Source organism: Anser brachyrhynchus, assembly GCF_964034855.1.
Source record: "Anser brachyrhynchus genome assembly, chromosome: 18".
Lineage (NCBI taxonomy): Eukaryota > Metazoa > Chordata > Aves > Anseriformes > Anatidae > Anser > Anser brachyrhynchus.
In genome coordinates this window covers 8,392,041-8,410,942 of record NC_137711.1, presented here as the reverse complement: position 1 = coordinate 8,410,942, position 18,902 = coordinate 8,392,041, and the positions used below count along the sequence as shown (strand labels likewise).

Sequence of the window (18,902 nt, the reverse complement as noted above, 5' to 3'; positions counted from 1 at the left end):
ACAGGCACCTCCTTCCCTCTCCATCCTGCATCGGGACAGCACAGGGGCACATGTGTGCAGAGCCTGAGAGCAGAAGCACACCAACTCCTTTTCTTTCCTCTTACTCTTAACACTGCTGAATGAGGCATGGTGCCACCCAGCTCTGACCGACAGCTCCCACGCCCCCGTGCTTTCATTTTTCCTTGATATAATACTGCCGGGGCTGCATCCAGCTTTAAATGTTATGCATCTCATTTGTACAGCTGAACCCGTGCTGTCTGGGTCTGAAAACAAACTCTTCTTTTTTTTTTTTTTTTTTTTTCCCCTTTGGTAAAAGAAAGCATTACCTTTCTGAGATTTACACACTAGATCAAGCATAAACCTGAATTATCTCCTTCTCCTTTTTTTTTTTTTTTTTTTTTTCCAGGGAGTAGATAATAAGTAGATCTATCTATCCATCTGCTCTGTTACATGTCGCCCAGCTTGGCAGCATTTCTGTTGCTATTAAACCCTGTCCATCCCCCTTGACATTTAAAGGGCCGTTATATGATTACTGTCACAGTCTCATACGTGGATCCTTAAACCAATTCTCTCCTCCTCTTCCCTCAGATGATGGATTTGCTCGTTTATGCCATAGTAATTTGTTTTTCTCATGCTGCGCTCCAGCAAAACGCTTTCACTGTCAAACATGGTTTTCAGTATAGACCTTCCCTGCAGTGCCATGTTGTAACTGAGCAGCTCTGGGCAAATTGGAGCTGCCCTGCCTTTCAACAGCATCAGCAAAACAAAGTAGCAGGAGCCTGGGTTGGATCCTCCTCGTTTGGAGTCACTGCTGCAGCACAGTGAACGGGGACAGAGAACAGCAGTGCAACTGCTGGGAACAGGGACCATTGTCCTCCGTGACTGCTCCAGTGCCCCGATGCAGGACGTGCCATGGGACGCACGGTCGTTGGCTCCACAGCGAGGAGCAGAGACTCGCTGCTTTCTGGCCTCTTTGGGAGCAGATTTCCAGCATTTGGAAACCACCATTCACTTGGGGGTTTGCAAATCACCTGTGGTGTCAGCACACACCAAGAAAACGCTGCTACAGGGTTTGCTGCCACTGGAGCTTTTCCGGAAGATCTGTGAAGCAGAAGAACGTTTCAGTGCACAACGTCCTGAGCATGCTTTGAAGTTCTTTTTGGCCTCTTCTATGTTCTCTTATTGGCAAGATGAAAAACAGTGACACAGGCAGTACCCAGCTCCCCCAGGCTCTGTTGTGCCACTTGGCCAGAAAGCTGGCCAATTCCTTGCATCAGAAATCAGCTTGCACTCTAGGTATCTGATAAGAAAGCCTAGCTCTGTACATCTTCCCACCACAGGTCACACGCAGACACCTGCCTCTCTCAGGGGTGTTCACACAAGGTGCTCACCCCATCTTCCCTGGCCAGCACAACCCAGGCAGCAGGACCGTGTCTGTGCTCTGTCTCCTCTTGCCTGGCTTAAGACCCTCACCCATCTCACGCTCAGAAAATGAGTCCAGTGGAGATCACGATGCCATCACACCTTTACAGGGATAGGGTCACAGGGGGTGGTGTGGCCAGTCACGTCACTGGGATGCCTGATCCCAAGGCTCTTGCTGCATGCATGTCCATCCTATCATGGGGCCAGGGTGCTTCTGAGCTGGAAGGCTGGGGCTGAAACATGAAATGTAAATTCCCTGCTATGCAAAACTCAGCTGTTTCTAGAATTCCCCCCAGCAGCAGATTCTCTGCTCCCAATCCCCTGCCTCAGAGAAGGACACAGAGGTTTCTGAACCTAATGTATTGCTATTGAACACCCTTGCTCACAGAGAAACATCCTTGTCCAAATCCAGCTGTGCTGGAGAGAGATGTTTCCTCTCTCAGCCACTTGTCACTGTCCCCAGCTGGAGCCTTTCCCTGCCATCAACCTGCCAGCAGCACTGTTTGCATGCTCGCTCCAACAAAACCAGCTGGGCTGGTGCCCACGTGCCCTGAGATGATAAACACCAGGGCAGGCGCTGCGGTGGCCAGGCAAAGTGGTGCTTTGTGTGAATTAGTGTGCAGAACTGCAGCTCTTCAAGGAGCTGAAACAAACCCTGAAGTGGGACGGAGAGTCCTCCCCACGTTGCTCAACCAGCATATCTGTGGGGTACAGGCCCAGGCCACGAAGGGCTGTGGGGCGCTAATGCCTTCTAGAAGCACAGCTGGATCACAAAGTTGACATTTCTTGGCTGTAGGTGCATCTGCAGGGCAGGAGCCCAACACCAGCAGTTACTCACCCAGTGTCCCCACCAAACCAGGGGACACAATCAGCTCTGCGAGCTGACAGACGTCAGGGATAACAACCGTCCTTAACCGCGCCCGGCCCCTGGTTTGACAGGATAGCGGGAAGAAGGCCGGGCACCTCATAAACGTGTGGTAGCTGGGGCCAGCCCAGGAAAGGTCATGCTAATCCCTCTTAATTTGTTGCTGGGGTAGTCCCACTCTGAAATGCCTTAGAAATACTCCAGAACACGTGTCCCAGGTCACAGCGCGTGGGGACACCCTGGCTGGCTCCCCCAGCCCTGAGCCTGGATGGGCAGCTGCCCTTTGAGATCTCTTTCTGTTGCGTTCACACAGAATTTGGCCAGTTTACTGCAGATTGCTGGAGCCTGGCAGGCTGGGGACGTCGCCTACCCAGCTCCTCTGGGCTGCGCACGAGTCCAGCACCCATCTCACGGCCGCCTAGGAGCTCCTGCCTCTCCCGGGGGGTCATTTAGCAGTAGCTCTGCTAGTGTGCTCTGCTACACAGCACGAGTGGATCCAGGGAGGAGAGAAAACCACATCTGGAGCCAGAAGATGGAGTACAGGGCCGAGCACTGGAAGGGCAAGAGTTGGCCAAAGTGACTCTGAAAAGCACACGGCATTCCTCGCTGGTGAGGTGCAGGCAAACCCCACCAAACCTGCCAGCCATGCTCCGTGCCAGCATCATCCACTGCCTCCAGTGGGGCAGGTTTGGTGCTAAAAGTCTTTTAGAATCCCTGAAGCACCACTTCCCATTTAATTCTGCAAATGGTGATTTGCAGGAAACTATTTGATTCACAGGTTCATCCTTTATTTTGGCAGATAACATCAGTTAAATGCCTGCTTATTTCTGCTTTGTGAGAACAATATAAACCACTTAAGTACACATACAAGATAGACTGATCCGTAAGTGCTTATGAGCTCTTTGATTTACTGGGGCATCTTTATCTTTGCTGAGTATCTTACAATGTCATTTATTATTTAGCAGTAAATTAAAGCAGAGGGTCTGTGATTTTCAACAACAGAAATTAATATCCCAGCACTCCTTTGTACCATATATATCTATAATTTACAGCCCTGAAATCAGCCAGATAGAGCTGGAAGATAATCCGTTTCCCCTTCTCCCTTGTTACCTTCTGATTACTGCTGCACAGGGGGAAATAAAAAATAGGCTTGCAGGAGAAACGCGCAAGTCAGTGAAGGATAGTTTTAAATTAAAAGTCCGGTTTTTGTAGCTCTCGTGAGATCCCCTCCTCTCCCCATTCCACCCTTGTGTGCACATCACTTATGGATAATATATCGAACAGGCTGCGATCTCGTCCGGAGACCTCTGAATTTTAACCACACCGATTCTATGCTCGGAGATAATCATTAATAAATAATAATGATAATAACAATTCTTCCAGCTGCAAGCGTCAAGCACGTGCTGCAGGGTGTTTTGGCACCGGAGGGGTGGGCCCGGCCCCTGCAGAGCTGGAGCAGGGTGGAGACTGTTTGGGAAGGGGTCAGCAGCCAGGACAGGTCTCTTCCTTCTGAGGCTGCACCGTGCTGGAAAGACGTGCTCACAGACCCTGTGGCTGATTTTGGGGACAAGGATGGAGGAATGCTGGAGAATAACACATCCTTCGAGCTGGCAACTTCTCCCCCTAGGCCTTGGGCAGCTTGCTGCCAGCAGCCCGGTGCCACGCTCCAGCGCAATAACATGGCCAGAAAGTTTTATGGGCTGCGTCGGGCCCTGGCTGACACAAAGAAGCTAATAATTTACAGCGATCTCCTGTAGCACAAAGGCGAAACATGCCTCGCTTGGATGTAGCTGTGCAAGCTGCAGGGATAAATCAGCTCCAGCAGGGAGCAAAGACGAGAAGCAGAAAAATGATCCCAAACTTGCTGCTTTTCCCTACAGGCGCCGTGGCTGTGCCAGGCACTGGGTTGGGGCTGTGGCAGGCGCTGCAGCTTCACCTGGCTGGGCCAGCACCTGCAGAGACATCCTGGTGACATCCCTGGCATCACACCGACGTGATGCTGTCACCATGCTTCCACTTACACATGCACCCTTTGATTCCCCCACTAAATTAAGCAAGCCGTTCCTCTTACCTCAAAACAGATAACAAAAAGGGAAGACAACAAGGAAAGAAATTCAGCAATTAACAAATCATGTTTTCACGCTCTTTTCTTCTTGGAAACGTGCAGAAGTTTCCAAGGAGAAACCATTGTGGTATTGTTTGTTTTTCAGAAGAAACGCGAGCTGATTAAAAGCAAACACAAAGCAATAGCTGTGGGGTCTCCGAGGCTCCCTCGCAGGAGTTCAAAGGAAAAGGGAATGACAATGGAAGCATCGCATCAAGACGTATTTAAGCTTTGAAGATTATATTGGTTATGGATGAATTAAAACACACAATAATTAGCACTGAAAGCTACAACACCTGAGGACATGGGGAGAACTGTTATCTTCATGCTAAGCCCTTCCAGCGATGCCAGTGTCAGGCTGGGTTATGGTCGCACAATCTCCAGCAGCGTCTGTGTCATGCTGGGCTGGATAAGGTTTATCGTGGGGAAACACCGCATTGCTCGGGATGGCAGCACGCCCCCGGACACTGTGCATGGGACAGCAGTGCTCTGTGCCCCCCAGATCCCATAACGAGCCCTGAGATGGACCTAGAGGTGGCACGGGAGAATGAAATTCCCCCCTTGAGATCCCTGGAGGCACCCAAAGCATCTCATCTGCTCCTGTCTATTGAAGATTACAGTTCTTTATTTTCTTCACCCCAGTTGCTTTGGGGAAAAAAAAAAGTGTGTGTGGGGGGAAACAGCCTCAGTGTAAGGTATGAGCCTCAAATAAATACCGTGGCTATGTTATCCCATTAAAATAAGCGTTTGCCTTCAAGCTCTGAGCACCTTGGGCCTTGGAATGCCCGAGGGGATCTGACTGCGGTGAGCAATGGGAATGTGCCTGCCCGCTGCAGCTGGCTCCTACTTTCTTGGCAAACTCTTCCCCCTTCTGTTAGCACAGATGTTTTTAGCACTTGGCTTCAGACCTGCCCCAGAGTTAATTTGCTTGAAAATTAGTCCCGTAGCTCAGGGTTCGTTCAAGTGAACCAGATTTGGCTTTTTTTTCAGTGGAGGAGGTAAAGGTGGAGGAGGTTTTTTCGGTGGAGGAGGTTCCAGGCACCAAGGCTCAGCCCCAGCCTGAGAACCCCTTCCCGTGAGGGCAGTGCTAAGGGATGGACGGGGCTGGGTGGCTGCACCAGCTCAGGTTTTGCTGGTGGCATTTGCAGATCAGCAATGCCCCTCGTCCTTGTTGTGCATCAAGGCCAGGCAGTGTATCATTCACTCCAGGAGGAGAAAACCCAACTTGTGCATCCAGCAGCATCAACACCTGCTGCCGCCTCCTCTTCCCTTTCCCTTTTGCTCCCTTCACTCAAGGAGCAAGGCAGATCGAAGCTGACCACGGCTAGCCCGTCCTCCCAAAACTTTTCCTCCCTGTAGGTGCAAAAGAGCAAAGAAACCTTCGTGATTGAAGTCACAAGTGGGGCGCTCCGAAACCCACCTGCGCCCACCCGTACAGATGCTCTCCCGTCTGTCGGAGGAGGGATGCGGAGCAATAACCCACAAAGCTGTGCTGATAAATTTAAAACCCCGGGGGGATAATAAAAAAAGCCTCGTCACCCTGAGCCAGTGCTGGGGGTGTCCCCGCTGCCGCTAGGTGTCACTGAAGGCTGGAGCTGGGCTCGGCGCCTTCCCTCGCATCCCCTGGGGCCAACAGCCCTTGGCCAAGGCCTTGGGCATCGCTGGGGGGTCTGGGGAGGCTGCAGGAGGTGGGGGGGTCCCGGCCCCCGAGCATCGCTGCTGGGGGCGCAGCATCCTCTGGGCAGGGAGGCAGCGGCTGCCTGGGCTGCTGGAAGCCTTGTGGGGGAACAGCAGAGAGAAATGGGCCTGTGCCCTGGGAGGAATCGCTGCTGGCAGCTCAGTGGCGTGCAAAAAGGCTAATTTTGGGGCAGCGAGGGGTCTGCAGGTTGGCACAGGGCACAGTGCTCCAAGCAGCAAGGCCACGAGCTTGGCTGAGCTCGCCCCAAAGCCACAAACCCACCTGCTTGTTTAACGTCCCTCTAATAAATAGCATCCTTCCCTTCCCGCGTCTGGCCACATCCTGGGCTGCACCACTGCAGGAGGCTTCACCCCGAGCACAAGGAAGGACTGCAGCGCTCTCCAAGGGACGGGGTGCTCGTGGGGGCATCAGGCGGCCTCCAGGCAGCTCCTCCACCCCAGCCTCCTGTCCTGCCTCCACAGCCCCCCAGCACGGCAGCTGCCCCGGGGAGCCGTGCCCTGAGCCCAGGGAGTGATTTGGTTTTTCACTTAAAGACAGCACGTCGGCTTCAGCTCCAAATTAAAAGCAATTTTGCACCAGCAACAGACAATGATGTAGGCAAAGTTGGAAATACTCCCCAGCTTCCCTCGCTAAAAAACATCAAGACCAGCCCTTCTCCCTGCAAATATCTCCTGTAACTATCATTTTCTAGTTAAAAAAAAAAAGGCAACAAATTCCAAATTAGATACCTGTAGTTGTAGGTTAAACTTCACATGGCAGATATTAAATATCACAGGAGAGTAAAAGCCCCATTCTCCTGCTAACCTTCCTCAATGAATTTGGGGGCTCCCTGTTTCCACCACCCCAACACCCAGTCATGTGTGCTCTGACATTCCTCTAATACAAAAAAATAGAAAAAAAAAATTCTAAGCCCATTTCTATTCTTATAAATGTCATTCAACATGTAGCAGAGCAGACCCTGCTCTGCAATAGACACCCATAAATCAATCCAAAAGTCCATGCTGATTAAAAAATGTGATTTTCGCAGCTATTTTTTTTTTAATCTATTTGCTCAAGGTGCTCTTGTAGGCAAAGACTTCCTCGTGCCCACCAGGGCAGGATGGTGGATGGGTGGGCTGGAGTAACCTGTGATGGCAGCGGGATGCTCCGCCAGGCCTCCTGAGGATAATTTTTTTTCCCCTCGAGGGTCTCAGGGCAGGGCTCGTTAGCTTCAGGGAAGGGCCATCACTGAGCAACTTTGCCATCCCTGTGACAAACCTCATGGTCAGTAATAACAAACACCCAGAGGCGGCTTTCAGAGAAGTGGGCATTGGGGAAGGCCCCAAAGGGACACGCTGGGCTGAGCCCTGGCTGCCCAGTGCCAGGGTGGCGCCGTGGCAGGGTGACAGCTCCTCGCCATCACACGGGGGGACAGAGCAAGGCAACCCCCAGGCTGTCCCTGCTGCCCAGGACGAGGGGGACAGCTCAGCAGCAGCAGCCACTGCTTCATTATTCCCATCCCTGGACTCAAATTGTGACCCTTATTGGGAAGGGGTAATAAAAAACAACCCGACCACCAAGGCCACAGAGCCCTGGAGAGCTGGGGGCCGAATCCGAGCTAATTTCATGCAAGAAAACAGCTATTAAGCTTTCTGAGGCCTTCTGAAGAGAATTAAAAGGGAATTAAGTTGCTCACTTCAGCTTAGTCAGTACAAATAAACCCTCAGCTGTTGGATTAGCGATGCCGGAGCAAGAGTGGTGGCTGCTGGATTTTTTTTCCTTTTGATTCTTGTCATTCGGGGGAACATAGTGTCAAACCAGCCTGGCTCTTCTCCAAGAAACAGCTGCCTTTGTGGCTGTGGTGCTGCTGCTTTCATTCCTGGCAGAAATAAAGGAAGCAGCAGAAAACCAAACAAAACCCTCCCTGGTCCCAGGTCCCAGTTCACACCGGTACCTTCTGTCCCCACAAGGGCCCATGCGGATCTCATTTGGAGGAGAAATCCTTTTTCAAACAACATTGGACAAGGAAATATACCTGGCACATAAAGAAACCCTCTCTCCCTGCATGCGAGCAGCTCGCTCTGCACAATTGAACTCACGCTGCCCCTGACAAAAGAGATGAGCCGAAGCAGAGAAGAAACTGCTAAAGAGCAGCTGCTTGCAAACGGTCTCCGAAATAAAGATTAGATGGGCTTAATGAACACATCCTCTGTCAACGGCACCAAGGCACAATCAGAGAGCGACCAGAGCCCGGCGTGGTTTTGTGCACCGAGATCCGAGAGCATCTCAGAGCCTGGCTGGAGCGGCCGAGCAGGCAGGGCTGGCACTGAGGCGGCCACAGGGGCTCATTCCTGTGCTGGGGCAAGTTGAATAAAAGCTTGGAAGCTTTGTTTCTGCACCCAGGGACTCCAGGTGCAAGCCAGCCTCCCCGTGCCTCAGTTTCCCTACCTGCAATAATCCACTGCTCTTTTCTACAGTGCATTGATGGATATCAACTTGCAAATTTATCTATGCACACACAAATATACACACTGATGGCTATCAACTTGCAAATCAATCTGTGCACACCAATATATACACACACAATTATAGTGGGATAAATAAGAAACCTTGACTAGGGTGCAGGATATATACCCCACCCTACACACATGCTTAGCAGGGTCACAGACTCACAGTGTTTAGGTACATTTGCAGAGTTAATCCAAGGCAGAAAACAGGACAGGTAGCCAGGAAAATTGTCGTGCTGGGACAGAGGTCGGCTGCTGGTATGTGCTGGGTCCTGCCATCCCCTGGGTGCCCTCGGTGCTGGAGCTGCAGATTCACAACCACGGGCAGACACGTGTGCTCCTCGCCACCCCTGGCTGCCTGTGTGGGGTACCCGGGGACATGGGCACAGCTGAACAAGCATGACCACTACCTGCCATCGTTAACGGGGCAAATTTCTTATTTTGGTGCTTGTTGAGCTCTTTCAGGGAGGCGTGAATGGCTGAGAGGTTGCTCCTCTGTGCCTCCACCACGCTGGGTGGCTCGGCTGTTGTGGGTGCTGTGAGCCACCAGGGCTCCTTGCCATGCCCAGGCATTTTGGGAATAAAGTCCTGCTGTGCAAGCATCCGTGCATGAGAATACAATGGCTTGGGGCAGAGGGGAGGCGTGGTGGGGACAGAATGGGGACTTACCCACCTGCAGCCTGCAGCATCCATCGCACCCCAGCTCTCCGAATCCCCTCCCCAAGGGGCTGTTAGACCCTTTGAAGGGGCTAAACACAAGTTCAAAGGCTGCAAACACGTTTTAAAAAGGCACAAGTAAATACTCACAGCCCCTAGCGTTTGCTCTGGATCAGGCAGCCCTTGCAGTGCTGCCCTTCCCCTGCCTCGGGGCCCTTCCGCTCTTCCTCCTCCTCCTCACCTCCCGTCCCTCCCATTCCCAGGAGCTCTGGAAAGCAACGAGCTCAAAGGGGAGCAGAAAGGGAGGGAGCTGCGGAGCCTTGCTGGCCAGGGGGGTGACACACGTGGCATCTTTATGCACCGATAATGATCCGCATGGTCAGCACTCCCTGCCCGACCCCAAGCCTGATGGCGAATAAAACTGCTTCCTCTATTAGCACGGTGCCACTCGAGCCAGCAGCCAATTTTCCTCTTACGGATCCAGCCGATGGGAGGGATGAGCAATTCCGACACCAGAAGGGAGAAGGTTTGCAGAGCGAAGGGGCAAGGCAGATCCCCCTGGCACCGAAGGGCAGGGCGAGGGCTGTGGCTAACAGCCGGGAGCAGTGGCACAGGCACCCTGGGGACAGGGAGCAGCCAGGAGCATCACCAGCCACCCCCAGGGCCTTAGCAGGGATCCCTCCTTCCCTGCACCTGCAGGGTACACCCCACGGCTGCGCTCTCACCAAAGCTTTCTGCATCTTGTTTCAGAAGCTCTCCTGAGTGCAAATATTTCTTGCATGCAAATAACTCTCCCCCCGCCACGGCACCACCAGGCTGCAGACACGTCACACACCTGGGGACAAGTCCCAAAGGTGTCACCTTCAGTGGCACGAGAAGGAAGTTGACCCAGCCGGGCTCCATGGCTTGCCTCACTCCAAGCACCCCTGGATGACGCACTTAGGCACCGACCCCAAAAATCAGTGGGAACCGACCTGCCAAAACGTGAGCCAGGACAACACCACCGAGAAAGCCTTCATGTGGCCAGGCTGCAAGGAGCAAGCAGAGCCCAGGACCTGCCTGTCACCACGAGCCCTCGAAGTGGGAGCATTTCGGGTCCTGAGCACGTAGCCCGGCACCTTCTCTGCGGCTGCTGCCGCCACCGCGACGCCGTGCCTGGGTGCCTCTCCTGCTGATGCTATTCGGGCTGACAGCGTCTTTTTGATTAAATCCTGCAGCTTCCAGGGCGCCGTGCTGCCTGGCATGTAACACACCGTTAGTGGGGTGTGTTCATCGCCGCCTTCTCCTCCTCTGTGCTGCTCGCCTCTGGGCAGTATTAAGGACTACGTGTGCTCCCTTCCCTGCTTTGATCACACACTCCATAGGGGCTTTTCCTTTTCACGGCTGCAAAACGGGGGTAGCAGGGCCTCAGAGTATGCTTAGCATTATCTCAGGCTTATTTAAGGGTGGCAATAAACCCGATTTGCTTTGTACGAGCCCTCCAGGCTGCTTGCTGCAGGAGAAACGGATGAACTAGGCCTGGTGGGGGGTCCTGTGCGGTGCCCCAGCCACTCAGCCCACATGGGTTCCCTCTTCCCCTTGGCTTTGTGTGCAAAGAAAGCAGACCACAAGCTCTCCATACCTGTTTCCAGACCTGTTTCCGTCATTGCTGGGGCTGCAGAGAGCACGCAGGTCCTCGGAGCATCTTAACACGTGCCTTGCTCCTGCATTGCCCGGCAGCATTTCCCAAGGGACAGAGCAAAACCCCCCCAGGATGGAGAAACAGGCATTTGGAAACCCCCACAGGCTGCTGCAGGAGCTGGTTTGGGGGAGGCAATCGGGGAGAGCTGCACTGCAGCACAAACAGGGCAGAAGGGAGGGGGCTGGAGGGACTGGGGACCCCAGTGGGCTGCACAGGACAGGGGTGCTCCCAAAGCCTCTTGCTTGTTATGGGGCAGAGCCTGATCCTCCGCAGCAAACACAAGGAGGCAGCCGTGGAGCTGCCTGATAAGTCAAATCCTTAGCCCTGGCCTAAAAACATTGGTCAGCGCCCTCCTGTCCTGCAACAGGGGGTTGTTGCTAACATAACCAGGGGGCAGGAACTCGGCAAAAACTCCAAACGCAGCCAAAGCGACTTTCCCAGATGTGCAAACCTCACCCAGCCCCCATTTGTATGTTTTGATATGCCATTTATATTGTATTTAAGATAGATAAAATAGCAATCCCCTCATTTTAAGCAGCTGCTAGGCAGCCCAGCCCATCCACGGGGCAGAGGCAGCTCCGGATCTGGGAGCAGGCACGGCACCGAGCTGCAGTCCCGGCAATGAGCTGCATCTTGCTAATAAAATAATTGAACATGATCGCCCGCCCTACTGGGATCGTGGCCAATATCCGTCACAGGAACCTCACCTGAAGCAGATTGTTCGTGAAGGGGGGAGAGGGGAAATAAAAGCCAGTGCAAGGCCCAGTTCTGCCGTGAGCCAGGCTGGGTGCAGCTGCAGAACCCGTCCCTGGAGCTGGGGGGGCTCGCACCACGTCGATGGGGATCAGAGGGGCATGAGAGCCTGTCCAGAGACCCCAGGCCCCTGCTGAGCTGGGAGCACTGGTTTTTCTGGGATGGCAGAGATGCTGATGATCTGAAGGAGGCCTCTTAAATGATGCCTCAGTGCAGTTCGCACCCTGCAGGCAGCAGCCTGGCCATGCCACGTGCCTGGGGACAGCCTGAGGACGGAGGGGACCAAACGTGCCCACCACCCCTTTTCAGATCCCCTTGCTGCACCCCCACATCCCCAAAAGCAGTAGCTTTTGGCCCAGCCCCACCACATGAGATAGTGAAGGGAAAGGTGGCGGCTGTTGCAGGAAAACAATGAGAAAGCAGAAAGAAAAATGCCAGTGATATAACTTTGCTAATAAAAGACATGACAAGGATAATAAATGCAATCCTTCCTCGGCTGCCCTCGCTGTTCCAGAAGCCATCCGTTACTCTAAAGCGCCGGATGAATTTTTTCTCCTTTTCAATAGCGAGCAGGCTCGGCTGCCCGGCACGTCGTTTGTTTCCAGCGTGGTGCAAGTGTCTGGCTCTGCTGGCAGCAGCTCCCCGCCGCCAGGATCCTTACAAAGGTTTTTTTTTTTTCTTTTTTTCTCCCTCTTGGAAACCTGCGTGTGAGTGCACAGTGCAGACACACCGCTGCTCGTCGCTGAGCTAAATGACAAACCGCTCCGATGGCTGCTCGGAGGGGATTTGGGAAAGTTCGGCATGTTCTCAAGTGGCATCCTCTGGACTTGGCTCCGGATGCTTTAGGTTTTGGTGTTATGTATTAACTGCTCCTGGATACGATCGAGTTAACCAGTGAGCCAGGACCCAGAGGCACAATCCAGCATCCCTAAACTGTACCGGAAAGAATTGTAAGGATTTTGCCCTGGGAGAAAAAAAAAATATAGATCCCCTTGCTCCCTGCAGCAAGCTCTGCCCTGAATAGCTCTGACAACCCAGCAGGGCCTTGTTCCCCTCGCCAGGAGCGTGTCCCCGCTCAGCAGGACGGCTGCTCCAGCCATCCCCTTCCAGCCCAGACCAGAGGCTGGAGGCACAAAGGGAGACCTCTCCTTTTTGGGACCACTTTGCTTTCTTATTTTCTACCTTTTATATTCCCCGCACAGCCCATGTGCCTGGCAGTATGCTAACACCGCCACCAAATTGACGTTGGAAGATGAGAGCAATCAAATCCATTTCCACAGGATACATTTAACTGGACAGGTTTTGCTTTAAACCTAAGTACCCTACCGGGGATTCATTACCCAAATCCATCCACTTCCCATTTGTTTTTAACAGGAGGGAAGATGAGCTCTGAATAATTAAAGGCAGCTCCTCTCTGCGCGCTGCCCCTGCCTGCTCACCCCGCTGCGGGGCCCAAGCCCAGCACCATTTATGACCCCACAGAGCCCAAAATGTTTGGGAATTCCACAAAAAAGAAAAAAACACCTGCATCCTCTTTGTATGACCCATGCAAAATCCCAGCTTGGACATGAGTTGCCCCATCCACACATTAAACCAGGTACCCAGCAAAATCAGTGCTAAAAAATAAAAATATAATAATCACCCTAAAAAAGGGAGCTGAGGGGGAAGGCACTGAAGTTTTCCAGCTTAGAGCTCATCCAAATTCTGGTTTGCAGTCACATCGTCTGCCCAGGGACATCTGATGGCAATCGCTTCCACTCGCAGGGGCAGTGGGGGAAGTGGTGACAAATCCCTCCAGTTAATTAAAAAGCCCCACTCCCAACAACACAGCCGAGCTTTTGAAGTAATTTATGATCGCTTATTCATTTTGTCCCAGCACAATCTCGGTGGAAATGTAAAATTCAGCTACTGTATGATTTTCTCTTCGCATTGACTGGAAGAAGAGAGAACGAATAGATTCTGTTAAATTAATTATCAGCATTGATTTCTTGTCTTTTTTATATTTTTATCCCAAGACAGAGCCTTCAGTAACTTTGAAGAATCTCAAGCACTCAGGCTTGGAAAATTGATCTAGTGGTTTCTGTGAAGCAGCGTTTCCAAGCTCCCCTTCCTCAAAATACACTCTAAATGTTAATTTGCATGCTCGAGAGGACCTGGGTGATTCGTCATCATACCTCCCTCCTCTCCCCTCTCCCAGATGTAGCTACTAGTTCCCTTCTTAATTGATTTTCATATTTAGACTCAGTTCCAGGGAAAGTAATTTGGAGACTGGATCGGGGACTGAATTAATAGCTGACAACAAACGGGAACTTTGATGGGACTTCATTAGGCCATCGGAGCACCCGAACTCGCGCTCTCTTCCTCCAGCAGTTTAATTTTCTTGATCCATTATAAATCATTATATTGAAAAATAGCTGCTAAATAGACTCCTCACTTCTTTTGCAAAGGAGCCTAAAGCTGCTAGATAAGGGGAAGGAATTGCTTGCAAACATTGATTTGAACACCAGCTCTGGAGGGCCTCCTGGCATCAGCAGGGGCTGGCGGCCAGGTGGCAGCTCAGGTGTGCGGGATCAGGGCAGCACAGGGCCCCAAAACAGGGGCTGTGAAGGCTTGTCCTGTGCTTTTTCTGCTCGGATTCCCCATCCTGATGTGCTCACAGCACCAGGTTGTGCCTGGGGACCCCAGGGCACGAGGGATGCTCGTGGTGGCCAAATCGCTGCAAGCCCTGGCTGGAGAAACCCTCCTATGTCCCTGGGCTGCTCGGCACCTGCTGGCACAGCATGGGAAAGAGTTGGCTGGCCGCTGTCATCCCAGAGCCCTCATTAACATTGCTTAATTAACACTCACAGGCACTCCAGGCAGTGTGGCAGTGCTCCAGCTGATGGCATTTACCTATCACCAGCATTTTGCTGCACTGGCCTGCCCAGGGAGCTTCAATCCCACCACAGCTCTGGGTCCACTTATTGCACTTTTAGCACCTGAACATGCACAAAACCCTCTTGTAGAGAAGAAAAGTTTCTCTGCCAGTACATTTCAAAGGAAGAAATGTTTCTCTGCCAGTCCATTTCATTTTAGGGCCGCTCCAACGCTGGCTGGAGAAGGCAGCTTCTTCCTCTAACTGCTCTAAACACAGTTAATTCTTTTATAAATTAACTCGCACAATGTCACACTACATTACCTCACCTTGGAATATTTTTATTCTGAACTTTGCATGGCTGATAAATGGAACGATGCTTGGATTTTCTCTGGGGATATTTTACCCGCACCGCAACTTATTAAAATACAGCTGACTGCGGAAGAAACGGCGCTTTTCCAACAGGGCCCAGGTTATCCAGCGAAACACAGATAATGAATAATGGTTTATGGCAAAACTGATAATTCAGCAGCTAGTATGTAGCCCGACGGCTTCCTTTAATCACACGAAAGTACCGGGCAAGGTGCCATGCCCCAGAGGCCACTTGGGAAGCAGAGGTCCCAAGGATGGGTGGCACCAGGTCACCTCGAGGGGTGGCATTGGGCACCTGAGTGAGCTTTGCTGGCCACAAAGTCCCTGCCCAGCTGCTGTGACTGATTGCAGCACTTTATCCCTGGCTGTGCAATGCCTTTATTTTATTTACAGCAGGGACCAAGAGCTAGAGCCAGGCAGCTCTGTTTGGGGCTGTGTTTGCTGCCTCCCATGCACAGGGCACGAGAAGGCACCCGGGATTTTGAAGAGGGCAGCAGCAGAGCTGCTAAATCTGGCTGCAGCCCCCACCAAAAGCACCCCGAACACGCAGCCACAGAACTTTGCCCACAATAATCATGCTCAGCTCCATACCTTGGGGCTGAACAAGGGCAGGTCCCACACCATCTCCCCATAGCCCCAAAACCAAGCCCCAAACCCCAGCAGCTGTGTACCGCAGGGCCACCCCACAGCAGAGAAGAGCATCTCCTTGGGTGGGGGCAGCACTATGGGCACCTGCTGGCCCCATCCCAGCCTGGCCCCCAAACCAGCAAACAAACTGCTTTTAGCCACCACATCCTCACTGGGTCCCAAAATCCATTAAAGGACAATTTCAGCAGCTGAGAAGAGACAAGCAGCTTTCAGCCAGAGCCAAGAAGCAGGCACAACCCCTGGTGCTCCCAGCTACGTAGCCATGGACAGCAGGGAACGCGTGCCACCACGTACCTCTGGGTACCAGGGGACACCGGTGGCTGCAGACCACGGTCCCCAGCAGCTCAGCATTGCAGAACGGGGCCGGGAGGAAGCCCCCAAGCAGCTCCTGGCTCTGCCTCCCCAGTACCATCACAGGAGATGCAAACCCTGCTGCTCCCCAGCCCTCCCCTTTATAGCACCTGAGCAACGGCCCCATTAACCCCCAGCTGCCCCCCAGCTGCCCACCTGTGCGGGGAGAGCTGTCACCTCGGTGCTGTTCCCATCCCTTTTTTCCCTTTCCAGCCCTCGCTGCTACCTGGGGCATTGGGGTTGCAACTGGGGTTGCAATGGGCAAGGGGTGCAGAATGCTGATGGGTGGAAGAGCAGCTCTGGATCGCTCCACGCGGCAGCTGTGGCATCAGCCGGCAGGAAAAGTGCTCTGCCAGGGGGGTTTGGCAGAGACCCAAATTGGGTGGCACCCTGGGACGGTGCGGGGACAGCCGCGGGCCCTGCTCGGTGCTGCCAAACAGCCACGTCGGTGCCGTGCCTCAGTTTCCCTGAGGTACCCGGAGCCCAACCTCAGTTCCCAGCAGGGCTGGCAGTTATGGGTCAGACATCCCTGGTGCAGCGAGAATCTTGCAGAGGGATGTGCATCCAAGTCAAACCCTTTTTCCTCACCTCGCCTGGGCAGAGCAGACACTAACAAGACCTGACAGTGCCCGTACCAAGCGGGCGGGCAGGAGCAGAGCCCTGCAGGGATGGAGCTGGCTCCCCCAGCCTTGCCCCCGCTCCTGGAGGATGTTTCCCCCCCTCCAACAATTGCTCCTTCGCCCCCAGCTCCAAACCCGCCGCTGGGGCAGAGGAAGGTGGCGCGGCAGCCCCGGGCCCCGCTGCTGTCGAAAACTCGGGCTTAATTATGAACGATGAACACTTGAAAATCTGACCCGAGGTAGCTGTTGTTGAGTCAGTCTCTGTTTAATTGCTTGCAAATATTACACTGGCTCACAGTGTGGGCTGTAAATTACCAGCAAATAAAGCGCGGAAGCTGCTTTACAGCTGATATATTGCTTCTTGGGCGAGTTTGGGATGGGAGGCATCGTTTCGCTGAGATACCCGTGCCTTCCCTGGGATCTGGCTGTGGTGAGGGGTGCAGGGGGACGCCGACATCCCTCCAGTCCATGCCTGCTCCTCCCGGGCAGGAAGATCCACGGGAAGTGAAACGTGGAGACATCCAGGCTGAGTGCTGCAGCAGTGTTTGTGCCACTTGCTGAGAGCCTCAGAAGTGCCAAGTGCTATTTATCAATATTTTCCAATACCCCCTAAGGTGAGTCTTTCTGAAGATTTCAGCATGAGGGTTCGTTAAGTGACTTCAAGTGAAAAAGAAGAAAAAAAAAAAAAACCAAGAAGAAGAATCCTCTATTCAGCAGCGCAAATTTCCCCGGAGGCTCCCGTTATTACTGTCTTCCAGTTATGAGTGATTTATCCGTGATGCTCCTGGCTTGGCACACACTTTGCAAATGATTGTTCCCAGCGTGTGCATGGCACGAGCGCCAGGCTGGGCACCCCACAGGGTCCTCAGCTGGGGGTGACAGCTGGGGGGGCTCTGCTGTGGGATGCTGAAGCCTCGGGGGGGGCTCCTCGGCTGCCCCAAATGTCACCTCGTGGAGACGTTCCCATCTCTGCGACCAGGTGGGGATGTCCCGGGGACTGGGTCTGGTCCTGGTGGTGGTGGCTCAGGACCATGGCTGTATCTCGAGTCCCATTGAAGTGACAAATATTTGCAACCGGTGGCCAGCACGGAGCGACGACTGGTGCAGTCTGTAGATGACTAAGAGGAAATAATCGCGCATCGTTTCTAGATCGTTCTTAGTAATGCTCAGAGGAAACCCTGCTCTTTGAAGCAGCCCCCCCCAAGAAAAGCAAGGTTATTTCAGGGCTTCATAACTTCCCCTTGGCCCTCAGAAAACAGGAGGCAAAATCAACAGCAGCCTCAACCACACTCACCAAGGCCACCGCGTGCCCCTGTTTCCCTGGAAAACGTACATTAAGCTATAAAACCACTACCGCTTTCTCCCCATCTTCCTCCGAAACTCCAAGACGAAGGATTATTAATTGATGAAGGAGCCTCTCCCCATGAAAGCACTCGCTCTCCTGCGCACAGAAAAGCAAACTATAATTAGCGAGGCTTTTTTCCTGTCGGTGCGCACGGCCCGAGAGCGCCGCGAAGCCCTCGGGAGGCTGCCGCGCTGGGGGCTACGTGAGCAGGGGGAGCAGGGGCTGGTGGCACGAGCGGGGATTGTTCCCAACCAGCCGGCGAGCTCAGCTCTGCTCGAGCTCTGAGCATCACCCCGAGGCAAAAGGGGACGTGTCCGCTGTCTGTCCGTCCCCACGTCCCCACCACGGGCGGTTTTAGGAAGTCCTGGAGGTGCCCCCTCCTCCCCATCTGCTTCAGATGCTTCTGCATGACTCAGGACTGCAGGGGAAAAAGCACAGATCCTACAAAACACAGGAAGGAGATGGGGTTTAGGTTTACATCAAGGATGTCAGACAGGGGTCACGTCCCCGTGGCTGGGGGTGCTCAGCCCGGCATCGCTGCAAACCTGACCCAGGCAGGCACCCGGCTCCCTGCGGGCTGGAAAGTGCTGCCCATCTCCTAGACACAGCTCGGGGCAGCCAGAAAGGCATTTCCTCTGCCAGAAATACCTGGAAGGGAGCAAAAGAAGCGGGGTGGAAGGAAGCTATAAAGCAGAGGAAGCGCTAAGGCGTTCAAAGCCTCGGTACGGTGACTTGCAGGGGCTGGAAAGGGATAAAAGCCTATCTAGTCTTTGTTCACTCCCAGAGCTGCACTTCTGGCAGAGGTGAGCAAAAACAATAAATATTCCACCAGTCCTAGCTTTTCCCTGAATAATGGTAGGGATTTTCTCAGGAAGAGCTCTGAATAGTGCGAAAATTATACCAGAGTGCGTTTCTGTTGCCCGCGGGCAGGAAGATGCTCGCCAAGAGGCTTCCCCAGCTGCTGGCAGCTCCCTGGGCGCTCGCAGCTGCAGCCCTGACCTCAGCCCCTGGGGTCTCGGGGCAGGGAGGAGCTGGGCAGGGGGCA

At 53.3% G+C, this 18,902-nt stretch overlaps 1 long non-coding RNA gene across 1 annotated transcript; it reads right to left on the bottom strand.

The window, feature by feature from the left end:
- Positions 1-4,827: 4,827 nt before the first annotated feature.
- On the bottom strand, positions 4,828-17,604 carry LOC308179867. The gene is made up of 3 exons (XR_013940648.1): positions 15,836-17,604; positions 8,648-10,616; positions 4,828-8,607 (listed from the first exon to the last, which is right to left on the bottom strand). It is a non-coding gene; the product is annotated as an uncharacterized lncRNA (long non-coding RNA).
- Between the last annotated feature and the right edge of the window lie 1,298 nt (positions 17,605-18,902).